This window comes from Aphelocoma coerulescens, chromosome 5 (genome assembly GCF_041296385.1).
Source record: "Aphelocoma coerulescens isolate FSJ_1873_10779 chromosome 5, UR_Acoe_1.0, whole genome shotgun sequence".
Classification (NCBI taxonomy): Eukaryota; Metazoa; Chordata; class Aves; order Passeriformes; family Corvidae; genus Aphelocoma; species Aphelocoma coerulescens.
The window spans coordinates 6,759,704-6,776,980 of NC_091019.1; the positions used below are offsets into that span (position 1 = coordinate 6,759,704).

At 37.6% G+C, this 17,277-nt stretch overlaps 1 long non-coding RNA gene across 2 annotated transcripts in view; it reads right to left on the reverse strand.

The window, feature by feature from the left end:
• Positions 1-608: 608 nt before the first annotated feature.
• Positions 609-17,277, reverse strand: part of LOC138112124 (uncharacterized) — a 37,633-nt gene continuing 20,964 nt past the window's right edge. For both annotated transcript variants that reach the window (XR_011151557.1, XR_011151558.1), the window contains exons 2-4: positions 8,488-8,553; positions 1,935-2,076; positions 609-1,162 (exon numbers count right to left, since the gene is read on the reverse strand). This is a non-coding gene — a long non-coding RNA (uncharacterized lncRNA). The remainder of the gene's footprint in view (positions 1,163-1,934; positions 2,077-8,487; positions 8,554-17,277) is intronic.

The window sequence follows — 17,277 nt, forward strand, 5'->3', positions numbered from 1 at the left end:
GGACAAGGGGGAATGGATTCAGACTGAAAGACAGTTAGTTTAGATTACATATTAGGAATTAGGAGGAAATTCTTTACTCTGAGGGTGGTGAGGCACTAGAACAGGTTGTCCAGAGAAGTTGTGGATGCCCCATACCTGGAAGTGTTCAAGGCCAGGCTGGATACTCACTAGGGATATATGATTTGGCATTATATACATTGATACATTATGAAAATTACTTAAAAATCATAATGATGACAAAAAACCCCAGAAAGATTTGGAAAAAGAAATATGCAAGTACCACCTTTTGTGATTCCACCAAACAGATGTCAGTGTCAGGTTTCTTTCTACTAATAAGTTAATGCTAAGTGTCCTTATGATCTTAACATATAAACTGCATGCAACCCTTGTAGAAATCAAACACATGCACAAGAAGTGTTCAACAATAGTGGCTGTTTACAGTACAAAATAAATATAGTTAAATCTTAAAGCTTAAAAGTATGTAAAGTCACTCAAGAAGAATTAGTTTATCCTACATTTTTTAAAAAGTGCTAAAGTTTTGGTTAAAAGAAATTAAAATCAAGAGCTTTATAAGAAAACTGTGAATTTTAATTCAAAAAGTACTTTTTGTGAGAGACAACTGGGCAATTAAATCTCAATTTTCAAGAAAACGGGCTCCCTTATTTTCTGTTTTGGCAACCAACGAAAAATGACAGATCCTAACCACAATGAATCACAGAGATGTACTATAGATACCACATGCAAGATAGGAAAAGAAAAAATCTTATCTCTAACGACCAGCAGCACATTTTTTCAGGTGTAATAACAACCATGAATATAAATTATTACTTTCTCTTATTCATCACACCCAACATCATGAAGAACATCAGAGATGTTCTTATATTGCATTTCTACTTTCAGGCACTGGAAGAATGAAGCCTTTGAGCAATGTCTATCACACCTGGAAAGGTGAGGCAAAAAGGATTCTTCCAAATTGAAAATCAGAAAGCCAGCTGAAATTTTAAAACTTAGTATCATAGATTTAAAAACATTAAGTAAGGTGCTTAGTAATTTACTACATGGGATGTGACTAGTGCCTGGTTTAGAAGTTGTTCACATATGCCTCTGTGACAATATTAATGATCCTAGTTAATGTGTGCAGTTATATGCCTTCAGCCTCAATCTGAATAATTCCTTTAGTTAAGGAGAACCCCATACTGTTACCTTGGGGAATTTTAAAAGTCAACAATAAACGATCAATTTTATCCATAATTCGAAAAGTACCAGTCAGGATTAAACTGTAATCACAACTTGTTATTAGATCATTATATGTCTGACTAATGCTTGGCTGCAGGAGGATTTATCACAAGTTCAGTTACATCTAATGCTTTCCCACTTATATTGCTCCCTGCAGAGCTAATCGGATCTCAATGGAAGTTTATAGGAAATCCAGCTACTAAAGTGACAGATATATAAGTCTTGTCTGTCCCTTCTTTCTGACATGTATTTTCTCCTTTCTTTACTTTTCATCAAAACAGTCCTTTTTTTTAGGTTTACTTCTCCACTAGTTCTGGCTTATATTAGTTTTCTTTTGTTCCTCCTCTCTCATTTTTTCTTTATTATTGTTTCAGTTTCTAATATAGCTAGCTCATTGTGGCACAAAGTTGAGGCAGACTGTAGCTGCAATATGTACCACAGAATATTCTCTCTCTTTTATTTTTCAGGTGTCCACATAATTCCCTGAAGAGATACCCTTGTAATGACTTAAAGGAGACAAACTGAGATGCACTGGGAGATGGCCATTCTTCCAGGGGCAGTGATGCACACACACTCCCACAAAGGCCCAGAAGAGAAACTAGGAGCTACTGGTTTCTGTATTTATGGACAGTGCAAGCAACTGTCATAAAACATCTGTCAAAGACCAGGCAGGATATAGCCTTGAAAAATAAGGATACTTATGGCACCTATACAGTCTTCCTTGTGTGTTTTGGATGACTAAGTTGAAATGAATGAATGAGCAGGCAGCTGGAACAATTTTCTCTGGTACTGCAATTTGTATGATCTGAATTTTTGTAGACTCTGCACATTCAAGGAGGCCTGGAAAAATATAGGCATTCAGTTATGAAAACCTCAGTATTGAAAATACATTTGAAATATACAGCTACACTTCTGCCTGCTGTAAATCAGCCTCTCTCTTGTTTGAAGTTAAGCTCCATTTCATCCAGCTGCAGTTGAAAATGACTCAGGGTAGACACTGTCCCAACACACTGGCTAGCAAGGGCACTATTAGCGATCTAGATCTGAAACGCTGAATTATTAGGACCCGGAGTCACTGTCAGATACAATATTAAAGTACACCGATTCCTGATTCCCAGCAGTAAAATGAAGTCACAAGCAGGTACCTCAGCATACAAGGATTTATCCTATTCCTTGTGAGGTTAACTTGCAACTGATGCTGCACACAGAAATAATCAGCCCCACCACAATTCCTTAAATATCAGGGATTAAGTTCAGGCTTATTAAATGTGGTACTGTCTCACTTCAATACTAACAGATAAAATATATAAAACTCTGCAACAGAAAAGAACAAATAAAAGGAGCAGTCTGCCAAAATGCAGGACTAGCATTTAATAGATTAGAGAAGATGTGGGTTTTTTTGTTTAGCTTTTTTATAAAGACGGAAGATAGGAGAGACTGGAAGAGTTGGTAGGGGGAGCACGTAAGTTGAAGATGAGGTGTTTTTCTAGAAATGAAGTGATAAAAAGTCCGTCTCTGAAAACAAGCAAATAGAATATGCCAACTACTGTAGGAAATAATGAAGAATATACTTCTTAACTGATTTTAATTAATCAAGACATGCAAAAATATGAATCTAACTAAAAACTAAGCATATCTAACACAAATGTTAGGAATTTAAAATGGAAAAAAGTACACCAGTAGTTTAGTGGAAAGATTATAACAAAAAAGGGCAATAATGTCAGAAAATAAAAGTACCACTGAAAGCACAGTCATGCCAACAGAGGAGGATGACAAACAAAAGTTAAAGAACTATTATTGTCTATTGTCAAATAATGTAAATAAGTGAATGCATCAAAATACAGTACACATGTGAGGCCAATTAGTGCTCAAATAAGAAATTTTGTGTTACTGAAATACCTTATCAAAATAGTACAGAAACAAGCAAATGTGAAGGAATGTAGAGAGGCTGTGAAGGCAGTCAATATATCTCCAGGTAAACAACATGAATATCATATCAGATATTAATGTGTAACATATTATTTTTACACAACAAGTAATAATTTTTCTTCAACATTTATTATTTTTTTAATGACTCTACTAGCCAGAGAACCCATAGGAAGAAGAGCAATTCCTGATGAAAAGTGTATAGCCAGTACCACATACACAGAAGCTTCTGGTAAGCTTTGACTAACAAAAGTAGTTGTACAATAATGACTATGAAATACTTTACTTTTTTTAAAGAAGGAAAAAGCTACCCTCAGAACTAAGGGCTAGCTCTAAAAGTAAAAACGAGATAGTTGCAGTAACAATAAAATAAATAGCTAAAAGGATAAAATACAGAGGCATGGTGTTGGTTATAGGGTTTCATCAGCTTATGGGGATGTATAGCTCACTTCAGAAATGAGTAAAATGAGACCAAAAGTACATAGAACACTTACATTTGAAAACTAGAGAATATTTCAATAATTAAAAATAAGTTATGCTAAAATGAAGGAGCTATTTCAGTAGAAATAAATCCTTAACATTTCAGAACCATGTTGCAATTTCTCAATTTCCTTCCATACCTCCCCATTTAGTAAACAAGAAGTGAACAGACAATGTAACTCCACAGAACAGCCACCTCTTCCTCACATACACACATTCATCACATGGGAAATCACGAAGCAGTCAATTCTGTTTGAGTTTTATCATCTCTTTGCAAAGGGACAGTGCAGAAGAAATGGCACACATCCTATAATCTTGGGAGGTACAGGTTTGTGTTTGTTTTGCACGGTTTTTGGTAGCGGGGGGGCCACAGAAGTGGCTTCTGTGAGAAGCTGCTGGAAGCTTACACCATGTCCAGCAGAGCCAGTCCCTGATAGCTCTGAAGATGGACATGCCACTGGCCAAGGCTGGCCCAATTAGAGATGATGGTAATGCCTCTGTGATAACAGATTTAAGAAGAAATCAAAACAAAGTGGGGCACAGTTTTTCTCCTAGCCAGAGAAGGGGAGGAGGTGAGAACATGTGAGGGAAAACAACAATGGAGACACCAAAGTCAGTGGAGAAGGAGGGGGAGGAGGTACTCCAGGTACCAGAGCTGAGATTCCTCTGCAGGTTGTGGTCAGGACCATGGTGAAGCAGCTGTGCCCCTGCAGCCCATGGGGATCCACGCAGGATGCTGAGATCCACCCACAGCCCGTGGGGGAGGTGCCCACACCTGAGCAGGTGGATGCCTGGAGGAGGCTGTGATCCAGTGGGAGACACGGTGGAGAGAGAGGGCCCTTGCTCCCAGGCTGGAGCAGCCTGTCCTTGGAGGACTGCACCCTGTGGAAGAGTGACCCACACCACAGCAGTTTTGGGAGGACTGTGTGCCCATGGGAGGGACTCACATTGCAGCAGTTTTGGCAGGACTGCTGCTCGTGAGATTGGAGCCACACTGGAGAAGTTGATGGAGAACTGTCTCCTGGGAAGGGACCCCATGGTCTCACAGGGGAAGGACTTCTCTCCCTGAGCAGTGGAAGATCTCAGGTGACGAACTGACCAAAACCCCTGTTCCCTGTCCCCTGTGCTGTCAGTGGGAAGGAGGGAGGGGTTGGGGGAAGAAAAGGTATTTTTAAGGGCTTATTTTACTTCTCATTATCCTCATCTGATTTTGTTAGCAATAAATTCACTTTATACTTCTAAGTTGAGCCTGTTTTGCCCTTGGAGTGTTTTCTCCCAGTCCTTATCTCAACTCATGAAAGCTTCATTAATTTTTTTCTCTCCTCTGCCCAGCTGTGACAAGTGAGCACCTGCCGTGGGTGCCTGGCATTTGGCCAGTGTTAAACCACAACAGGGTCACATATATTTCAGTGAAAAATCATATATTATGTGAGCAGTCATCTAGATCAACTGCTCCTAGACCTAAATCCTTCGCCTTCAGGATGAAGGCAAATCAGCAGCAGAGCAAATAAAGTTTCTGCATGTTCTCAACAGGTTGAGGCTTGAAATGACAGCATAAAATAGAGAAGCCCTAAAGCTGCTGAATCCAGCAACTCAGCGTGTCTCCTGCCACCAGCGCCTGCAACATGGACCAAGACATGGATTAACTTCACAGTGGTATCTCTAGGTCTTACAATAGTAAGTATTTATGAAGAAACTTAATCAATATTGTCTTTTTAATGACTTTATTATAGCAAGAGGGTGTCCAAATCAGGAAACCAGGAGAGCAATATCAGCAACCCAAAGCCGTGCCAGCAGCCTCAACAGAAAAGCTGTGTTTAGGTCCCCCCAGACAGATGAGGGTGTGTTAGCAGAACAACATGAGTGAAATGAGCCCTGCTGACAATGACCTTACTGATGTCATGGAGATAGAGAATTTCAGTCTGTAGATCTTTCAACTTCAATGTTTTTAAGCAACAGTAAACAGTCACGCTTCCAAAATAACTACATTTTTAGACTAGAAGAAATAAACAGGGAATTCCTTAACTACTTTTTAATGGGTATTTCCATCTTCCCCCCTTTCTCTTCATAAAATTACCAGCACATTGGCACTTTTGCAATTAATAAACAGATGGATATCACAGCAAAAAAAATTAAGATTAAAAACTATACAAATACAGACAGAGAAAATGACATTAAGCACTTTCACCAGTTCTGCTATTATAAAAGAATATAAATGGGAAAGTCCCTGATATAACTGTTCTATTTTCTCTTTAGCATATTAGATTTGTATATGTAGTGATCCATTTCAGAGCTGAACCATCAAACCCTAGGAGGCTAATTTAACCAACAGAATGTTATAATCAACCATATCAAATGCTAAGATCTTTGGAGACTGTAGGAGTTTAGCAAAACAGGTGTTTACATAAGTCAAAAGGAAAAAGGATAGAATACAATGAAAGAGATCAAGGCAGAAAATACTGGTTAACACATGAGTGATGTGCTTCTCTCTTATAGCTGGATTATTCCAGAAGCAAATTGGAATAATAATTAAAAATAAATAAGCCATTATTTTTCATTAGATGAAGCACTGGTGTTACACAAAGGAATATGGAATATGTCTTTGTAACAAAACAAACACAGCCTGAATCCTGTGCTGCTTAATACCTGAAACAGTTTGCAATGTGCTGCAAAGAGAGGGCACTGTTTGCAATAGAGTGCATGTCTGACATACTGAAATCACAAAATAGATAGAAATATATAGAAATACATTAGAACTGTCTTGTTGTGCTCTTCTTTTAACAGCAGTTAACCCTATTATTTAGCCCTGTCTCTATATCTCCACAACAGATTTTAGAAAATAAATGGAAACTTTGGAAGAGATACAAACCACCCTGCCAAGAACAAAAGCCCCAAACTGACATCCCCCCAACCCCACAACCTGTGTGAATAGTGTAGGCAATCATATTGCTGTTGTTTAAATCACCCCTTGACATCAGACACATAGTTAACTGAAATAGTCTCATACCTTGGCAGGTTTCCTTCTTTAGGAAATGCACATGGTTTAAATAGAATCCTAGACATCTGTCAGGTACCTGAAAACTGGTTTAAACCAGAATGTTTCTGTAAACAGCAGCTCTAAGCCCCATCAACATCTGTGGACATGTGCTGATAAAACAGATGAGGTCTTTTGTCCCTACCTATATCCCCTCCAAAATGGCACCCTCTCTTTTTCTGCTGTGTCACAAGGACATACTTTGTAACTCACTTAAACTGAAGCTTCTGAGTAGTACTCTGATGATCTTAATCAGTTATTGTTATCTTTTTGCTCTTAGGAGGCAGGTACTTTCTAATAGCTTCTGTTTCTTCACATGTTGATGATAACCAGCAATTTCCCTAAGTAGCACTAACTCCAGCTCAGGTGAGATCATTATTTTGAGGATATATTAAAACTTACTACATCACTTGGTTAACTGATTATATGGCCTGCCATAAAAAACAAACAAACAAAGAAATAAACAAACAATCCCTCTCCCCCCCCCCCCCCCCCAAAAAAAAAATACCCTCAAAGTAGAGAAAACCCCACAACTCCTGACTTTCATGCATTAAATTTCAAAGTATCATGTAATCTTGATTTGGCAGCCCAAGAAAAATTACAGAGCTCATTACACATACCAGTGTGCATCTATTTGTCTATGTTATATACACATACTGTTTTAAGTATTTCCTCCTTTCTGTAAGCCTATTCTTCCAACAGATTTAAATTGCACCATTTCCTCAACACAGCTCCAAAGAAGAATAAGTTTACCTATACTGAAAACAATCTCATACTAGGCTGCATGCAAATGTGACTTAAGAAAACTTTTAGAGAAAAATTATGGGGAAGTTCTCATTTGTGGGGAAAAGAGGAAGCATTAAAAACTGCAAGGCTGATCTGTGAGGTGTTTGAAGAGACTCACAGGGTTCCAGTGTTTTCTCAGAAGTTACCGGCAGAGATACACTAATGAACAGAAAACAGCTGACCTATTGAAAGATGCATGGCAGTTACTTTTCTCACATAGCTTTTATTATAGAACTCAACTCTCATAAGCAGTCAGTAGTCTCCCTTGTAAATACTTCAGTTCACAGACAATAGATATCTTATATTTGGAAGCAGAGCAATCATCCTAGAAGATTATTATGGTAAGGTAATGGAATTTAAAAAAAAAAAAAAAGACAAGCTTACTAAAGACAAGACATTTTAAGAACTTCAGAAAGGCTAAGGGAGGAGAACTAAAGGATTTAGCAAAAAAATCCAAACTACACACCACCACTCTGTCCCTCAAAAAAAAACCCCAAACAAAACCAACACACACACACAAATGCAAAAAATCCCACAACCCCCCAAAAACCCAACAAAAAACAAATGCACACACACACAAAAGGGCTATTAAGCTCTTAATTTTGTAAAAAGATCTATTATATTTTGCAGCAACATGAAGGCATGTTTGCCAAAAAATTTACTCTGGAAAGAAACCATTGGGATACGTTACAGTGCAGAGTGAAATGTTTTCAATTCATTCTCTAATAACATCCTGTGATGCAACATTCATTTTTAGCCATATGGAGTGAGGTCATAGATATTTTGTATTGTATACTGCTGTATGCATAGGCAGTGTAGTGGGCCATTCATAGGTCTCTTATAAATTAAAAAGGATTTAAAGGTAATTTATGGAGCTTTCATAAAACAAGCATCCCTTTTCAGTTGGAAAAAAATCAATTTTGGATTTTGTAATCTAGTATTTCTCATTAGTTTATGATCCCACTGCAACAGAAGTGCAAGAGTTACTGAGGAAAAAATGAAGAAATATCCATCCTCTCACTTACTGTGTGTTACGTGTTCTGTGGTGTCCAAAGGCGCCAGGCAAGACTGAAACCTAATTGTGCTTGGATCTGTAAAAACATGAAATGAGATCACATTACTGTCAGTAACCTGAATAGAAGATTACACCTGGGTCCATTTTGGGGAAGTTGGCAGAACTGAATCTTGAGGAGATTAAATGAGATGAATGTCAAGAGACTGGTGCAATAAGACAGCAAATCACTTCCAGGTATAAGGCACATGTGGCAAAGGAATAAAGGATGAAAAAGGTTCAAGGTGAAAACTGATCAAGCTGTTCTGGGCCTTCACACAGAGGGATAAGGAATTGAACCTGGCAGTAAATCTACCATCAGGTAGGACTTACCCAAAGGAAGCCAGTGAAATAATTTGGAGGCAGAAGTATCAACTCAGATAAAGAATATTATTTTAGGAGTTGAGTGACGTGTAATTCAAGAGGATTAGAAAGAAATAATAGACAGTGCAAAATACAACCTACCCTACTTAGACAACAGTTTTGCTTTTAAGAAGCAAGCTCCCTTCTCAATATGGCTTGTTATGCATTCCTGCTGTCCAGATATGCAAGCAAGGTCTATGTCTTCTACTCTGTTACAGCTCAGTACCTAGTAATTCACCACAGAATTTAGAGAGCAGTTGGTTAAAAACCTTGGTCTGGTTCTTTAGAATAAGGAATGTCATAGGCAGCAGCATCCTTAAGCATCGTGATGGGATTGTATCTTTAATTAACAAAGTTTAGTACCTTACCACATTAGTCCCGGTCAAAATTAGTGAAGAGAATTTAACAGAAGGGAAGAATCTAAGATTCTTGAACAATGAAAGGACAATTAGAGCAATCAAAATCCACTGACCTTTATGTTGTAAGCATACAGTTATTACACTTATGATCATAGATCTCATCGTTCAAAGCATATGGACAAAAGCTCCACCAAAATTCCATTTAACTGAAATTTATTGATTATTCTTCTAAGCCCTTTAATACTTTCTGTGAAATTTGTACACCATTAGTTTTCACTGAAGTGGTTTAGATGAACACAATAATCAGAGAAGTTTTTTTTTAAGAAAAATCTACCTTTTTATTTCAATGTTACACTCTTCCAGAAGAACCATAGCCAACAATATCTTCCATATATCTGGACATGGAGCCAAGAACAGACAACATGGAAAGAAGGAGCTAATATGAAATTTGATACTTGTAAGGAAGTATCATCATTGACTATGTTGACCTTAAGCTTCATTAAGAAACCTTATTCAGCTCCTATCTGCCTTCCTGTAATACTATGTATCTCCCATTTTTACCCTAAGGCACTGGCCTCTCAAGGCTGTAAAACTACTTAATTTATTAGACAGGAGGTCAACTTTTGAAACATCTTCTTTCCTCTGAATCATGGTTACATTGTACATCTCTCACACAGGATTGGTACAGAAGGATCCCAGTTTCTCACTTCCATCTTCCAGCCCTACAGGGTGTCTGAAGAGGAGAGCAGCAGCTGCTTTATGTTTGCACAGGCTGGCCTTGCCAGGCTGTCACAGTATGGATGGCTTTGCTCCAAAGCCAAAATCTGCAACGGAAACTGCTGCAGTACCTGGCATGGAAACCTCAGGGGTGACCTCCTGTTTAAACCTAAATATATATTAGTACAGACTTGCCCTGTGTTCCAGATGATAAATTAATTTGTTTCACTCCGTTTTCTGTGTTTATTGATTTTGTAAAGGTGTAATAGGAGAGCAGAGTTTGCAGACCTTGTTTCCAAGCTGTGTTACAAACAGGCAAGAAGGGCTGTGTGGCAAATGAGCCTTCCAGCATTGAGGCCCATGTGACTGCCAACCATTGAACCTGTGAGGACACAGCTGGCCTTTGCCAGTTCCAAAGCCCAGGAAACCAGCAGTAAGGTATTTAACAGAGAGCAGCACAGTTCCTTTTGCTTTTTACCGTAACTATAGACAGGTGGAAAGTTTAACAGGAAAGGAAAGCACAGGAGGCAGTAAGAGCACAGCTTTTTCATACCTCAAGAGGGACAGAGAGCAACAACCAGCACAACTCTAACAGTTAATGATATGTACTGCTCAGATTGTGGAAGATTAAAAACTTGTACCTTGTACAATTGATAAGTGAACTAGATAACATCATAAACTAAATTTTTTGTTTGTGGGTAGTAACTTCATGCTTCATACACGTGTCCTTGTTTTACATCAAATGTTTGAAGCATGATAGACTTTTGAAAGGGCACAAAACCAAGGACCTTAAATTTTTAATTCCCTGGAGTTTTTCAAATAGTCTAGCTTTAAAATACCACTATGCAAAGCTACAAAAGCCTAAAATTAATTGAAGACACTAGCATTCAGCTAATAGAATTTGGCTTAGTCATGCTTAGTAGGGACATAAATCTGGAAGTCAAAGACAACAATTAATTTAATCGAAAACATAATGTTACATTAAGCAATTTACCCAATGCTTAATTTTTAATTTAACCAGAATAAATTTTGAAAAATGCCCTAGCTTACTTTGGATTTGCTTTATAAGCATAAAGCCCTACAACCAACACTCTGGCACTCTCAGCATCTCAGCTCCAGATGGAAAAAAAAGTTCTCTTCTGCACTAAGTACTTTATGTATGTTGAAAAGAAAAGAATAAATTCTCCAAGTGTGGATCACTCTTAAATTGGATGTTAATAAGAAACTGGTAGTGTAAAACACCATTGATGTATTGCCTAGCATAGAATTACTCAGGAAAGTGAGTCTGTGGGATGAGGTACACAATCCATTAAAAAGAGTTGTAGCAGTAATTCCAGTGGTTTCAGCTGATCTGAGTCTACTTAATTTCTCTGATACCTTTGAGTAAAAATGGAAAGAATAGAAGCCTGGATTTTTCTATTAGTCTTCAACAAGGGGAAAGAAGTAGAAAACCCAAGAGACTGGTCACAATTAAAGAAGTTTAAAGTAAAGTATTATGAGGAAGACTAAACTAGCAGAGTTACTGGAACATTTCTCACTCAACTTCTTAACCCAGCAACAGCGAAGCAATAGATGGACACCAAACATTTGTCAAATAAACTCATGGTTCTATGTAAAACATGTATTCCTTAAAATATCTCTGTGCCTGAGATAAAATACCAAAACTGGATCATAGACCGATCAACAGTTAGTTACAAATGAAACAAACACCTTTTTGAGTCAGCTGGTTACCATAATAAAAAATCGGCACTTAATTGCTGCTAATTCAGTGAAGAAAAAAATTATTTTAATACTAAATCCCAAGGTTTATTATTAAAGAGAAGAGCAATCCTGCCTCCCAAACCCCTATCACATAGATGCTGGAGATCAAAACTGGAGCATCAATTGTTACCAAGTGGTACTATGTCCTAAAACAAACTCTATAGCCTTGAAGATGTAGTTTACCTGGAATACCACTGCAGCTCTGTGTGGATTAGTCAAACATCAGCAAAGTGCTCTCTGCTGTCCCTGTATTAATTAAAGATGGCCAATAATTTCAAAAGAGAAAGTAGCACTTAAGCATGCATATAATCATTAATGATATAAAGCTGTTCTTAATTATCTAAAGGTTCAAATTAGGTAGTCTAAATAATTCAGCCCTGCAAACACAGGAGAAAAAAGAACCCTACAATTTCTCTCACTGAGATGCTATGTGAGCTTTATTGAAATAGTCTGTCAGCTTGCAAACTGTTTCTTCCTGCGAATGTCACTATTTTTATGGCTATTGCCATCAAAGTCTGCTTGTACAGGTAATTTTCTTAATGAATTACTATTTTCTTTGAGTAGAGTTTAAAAAAAACAGCACAAGAGCTAGCAGCAGCAACAAAACAAAATAAAAAAAAACATCTGAAGCGTCCAAGAAAAGGAACAGAATCTAGAATACATAATGAAATATTTACCAAAAGGAGCCACAAAAGTATCATCAGCTGACATTTACTCAGGCTTAAGACTGTATAATATTATTGTTCAAGGAAAGAAGATGATTGGTGGATAAATCTTGCTTATGTGAACAGCCCTACTTGAATCAGTCAGTGCTCTTTTCAGGAAGATGAATGCTTTTGTTGTAAGTATATTAGCACTCATAAAGGACCAGTATGTGAAATTTTGCTGTATTGAATTATTCCAATGAAACACAACAAGTCTTTCCATGGTACTCTCAGAGATCATTTACCCTCCACATACTACCACTAACTTATTTACCTTTCCTCTCTATTCCCTACACCTTTCAGTTATTTTGTTCTACACTAATCAGTGTTTTGCCTAGTCATCATCACTCATCATTTGCCTACTCCATATTTTCTATGCACTGCTAACCTCAGTTTTGAGTCTTGCATGTTACTAAATGGTCAAAAAGAAGTCAGAGAGCCTTATAAATGCATGGAATTCCCAGGATCTCACCTTAAAAGGAAAAGAAATAATACATACTATTACAAAGTTATTCTGGCACCATCATCCAGGACATCCAATTTCAATTCCAGGAGCAGGCCAAATATTTCAGAAGCAGCACAGCAAAATGAAGAACACGAAGAAGTTGTTCAGAAATGGAAATTCAGACAGTTGGTGTCACGGTGATATTAGATGGTAAGGTGCCACAACCTTCCCAAAAGCGCCTCCAAGGAGGAAGCCGCTGGGTGCAGCCAGCACACTTGCACACACACGTACACACACACACCCTGGACAGCTGGCAGAAACAGTCTGACAATGAATGAGCAGGAAGAGTCTTCGCATGGGGTTCTACAGGAGAGATTTATTGCAGCCACACTCGTGCAAGGTTCCAGAGAAGTCATGACAGAGCAATGGGGGGTCCAGGGTAAGGGAACCAGTAGAGAAATTCTGAGGGGGTATCAGGTAACAAGGGATGCAGCGGCCAACAGAGCCAACCAGGGGAGCAGAACTGGGGTACATTAACATAACAGAACAGAGCATTCTGGGGGAGGCTTTTTCAGTCACCATAAGGTAGAAAGGGACCTAGGACTTATCCCACCGTAGGACTCCTTTCATTCCCTGTCCAGCAGGCCCACTGGCCTCCACAAGTTGGGAGGCAGAGGTCAACTCCAGAACACTACACAGACACAAATGACTCTAAAAGACCCCTCCTTTTATTGTGATCCTGACCAAGATACACAGTGCAAAAAGTGTTTAAAAGAAACCTTAGAGTGGGTAATTCTTATCCTTCTCCAGCTGATGTTAACAGAAACACCCTGCAAAGAAGATCTGCTGCATTCCCTGAGAAACCTCTGTGCTGGCCTGGCCCCAAAATCCATAGGCATGAGTGAAGCACAGGAAGCTCTGCACACTGCTTAGGAAGTTATGAGTTGGAGAGAGGGGAATTTCCTGGTTTATATGAAATGCATTCATCATTAAGGTGTTCATTACATTCCTGCAAGCAGGTTCAATTTCAGTTAAAGGTATTTAATATACTTTTCCTTCTCTGCCGTGTTCCCCTGCTAAATCTGACTCTCCAACCCATCAGGTGTTCAAAACCATCTTACAAGTGTGAGGAGGAATAAAGAAAGTCAAAATGGCTGGTTTCAGAGTATTGGCTGTACCGTTATCAGTAATTCCTGAGTCATCCATCTTACAAGCATGACTATCTGCAAATAATCTGCAATTTGTAAATGAGCTGCGTGAATGCACTTGCTTTTATTTATACCCATCTTGTCAGAGTTTATCTTTTACTGGACTCATCAGTTCAACATCATTCTAACTGCTTCGGTCATCAGGTACCAGCAGTCTCTTTTCTAGGACGCCTACCAATCTCCTAGAACCTTGGGGCATGAATAAAACTCACAGTGAAGATAAATTAAGGAAGTCATTGGCAGTAAATAATCCAGACTTCTGTTGTTAGCCACTCTCTTCTGTCCTTTCAAGGGAAACCTGAGCTGCTTTTGTAAGGAGAAGGTTTAGTGGTAGTCTCTGGATATCAATCACCCTCTGCTTATTTCAGCATTTCATTAAAGTTTTCCCAATTTTTCTGTAGTCCTGGAAGACAATGCTTGTAAATTTTTCATGTAGCAGGAATCCTAGTCAGTCTATCAAAGTAGCTGGTAGGTCCCTTTCTGCAACCCATTAGACTCTTCTCTTTTCTAATAATCAGTTCTGTCCTCAGGTCCCTAAACATTTCCGCTGTATATATATCACTGGCATAGCAACTTGCCTCACAACTTTTCACCAGACTGAAACTTTTGATAATTCTGACTTCTGTTTGAAAGACAGCCTGAAAGCAAAGGAAGAATTGGTGCTTTGAAGCTGAGAAGAAAAAGCATGAACAAGCCCCACTCACTTATGGTCAATCATCATTATGAACAAGTTCCTGTCAGTGTAAGCACAAATTCATCCAGCTCTTTTCCCAGTGCACAAACGGCATGAGATTTTGGATAATGCCAGTTCACTTATGCTTCCTGTGTGCTCCCAGAAGATATAAAATAACATGAGGCAGGTAACACAGACAACAAATGTCATGCTTAATGGAAGTTTGGGGTTTTTCCATGTTTTCATGTGGGGTTCTCTTGGCATCTTGACTTAGTGGAGTCACATGTCCTTGTTTTGTATAGCTTTACATTGGTACAGCAACACATTCTGTGAATACAATGGCCATTTGTTCCATCACTGCTTTCCTGCCATTTCCCTTAAAGAAATTCCTCTAAAACTCCTGGATGAAAAGTTTTACTAGAACCAATAGCAAGGAAAAACATAGATACATTGTAAGGATTAATTAGTTACTCAACACAGACCAGAATTTTAACATGGCAATTTACTTACTATAAAGTGCAACTGTTCTCCCTTTTTGGTCTTTTTACTATAAATGAAAACTAAATGACAAGCAAAAGACAGGGAGAAAATTACCTTAAATTTTCTTATAGATACTATTAAACCAGAATGGTCCTTCCAAAAAATCAAGAATAGTATTTCTAGTTGCTTACAAATACTCAGCAATTTGGAGGGTATTTTAGTTCATTACAGAACTGATGTTTATAATCATAGGAAATTAAAAATTGTAAACTTAGTTGTTCACAAAATCTAATACTCATACAAGTCTGTGATCAGAATTTAATCCTATAACACGAATCAAAACCCATGAACCAAAAAAGAGTTGCAAATATTCATAAAAGACCATTTTCATACCATTCAAGAATTATTAAAATATTGTGAACAGTAATTTCATATAATGAAACCACAGAATCATAGATTACTCATCTAGGTTGGAAAAGACCTTTAAGATCATTGAGTACAGCCAGAAACCTTACACTGATGTATCTCTTTCTGGCCAATTCATAACCAGAGAAAAAAAGAGGAAAATTCATTAGCGTTGTTATTAATTTTATATTTGGCATCATGTACTGTTCAGTATTCTTATTTTAAAATTAAGAATGATGGTGCTTCATTGTAAGGAATTAAACCAGCCATACACAATAGAAACTTGCACAGAGTTACAAGACAATGAGTTGCTCAGGACTCACTGGATTCACTTCAACTGCTATAAATTCAATAGACTTGAAAGCAGTATCAAACAGACCTTCTTTTCCTCTTTGTATTCCTGTAGAATAGTGCTTGGTATGGCAAATGCATTCATCACTGGTACAGTAAGGACCAGCAAAAGCTATAAAAATCAAGTTAATAACTTTTTGCCTATGACAGGTCCATCAGATTTGGAATCCATTTCATTCACTTTTTAGTGATGATCAAACTTTTTATTCTATTGAATTTCTCATGTAATCTCTCAAGAATTTTCTGGACATTGATAACCTATTATCACAAAGGTGTGGTAATTAAAGGCCTTGTTTTGACAAAATTGTTACAATTCTGGCACCATGCAACAAAAGTGAAAAAAGCAATTTACTTGCAAACTAGAAGTTAAATACCTTCACATAAAGACTGGAAAACATCACTGCTATATTGTGAGGTGTAATTTTACATATTTCTATAATGGCTACACACAATACGATTAATTTATTTTCAGATAGCAGGAGAAGGAAAAAATGAAAAAAAACTCCATGAATGGTCATTTTCTGTCTGGACTAAAACGTTGCCATTCAGAGTAAATAGATGCCATTACACATTTAGTGATTTATTCATCAGCATTACCCAGTGAGGGCAGACTGCATTAATACAGACAAACAAGCAAGACTGCCAGCATTATGTTTTGCTGGAGAAATATATAAGAAATAAGTCTTTAAGTTTTATTTACTTAATCTAGTTTGGGGGAAGAATATGAGCATATTACTATACAGCAAGTTTTGAGAACTCTAATATGAAGTGAGTATATGAACTCCCTGCAGAGGGTCTTGCAAGTTATTAAAGCAACACAGAATAAATGCTTTTTCCATATGAGAAATTCTTGTAACTGCTAGACAGTGAACTCAGAAACAAATTCTAATTTCTGAGGTTATACTGTTCTATCAGTCTGGTAGTAATTTTCTGCATTTTATTTTCACTTTAAGGATTTACCTTAGCTCAGCTATAAGAACTGAAGAGTATAATAAGATCTTATGTATTTCAAGCTACCACCCAAACTTGTAGACTGGATAACAAAGGATTATCTGAAACTTGCTCACCACCTTTGAATTATTTCCATTACACATACAATCCAGCAGATATAATAAAATATAATAAGGAACAAGGCTGAAGAATCACATTAAGATGCAATCTCATGAAAGATTAAGAGGCCATGAATGAAGATGCAGTGTTTATTAAGGACTTGGGATTATAAACACAATTATTCACAAATAAAACCCATCCATCAAAAGTGAGTTGAGATTGAAACTGCATTTCAGTGGAGCCCAGCT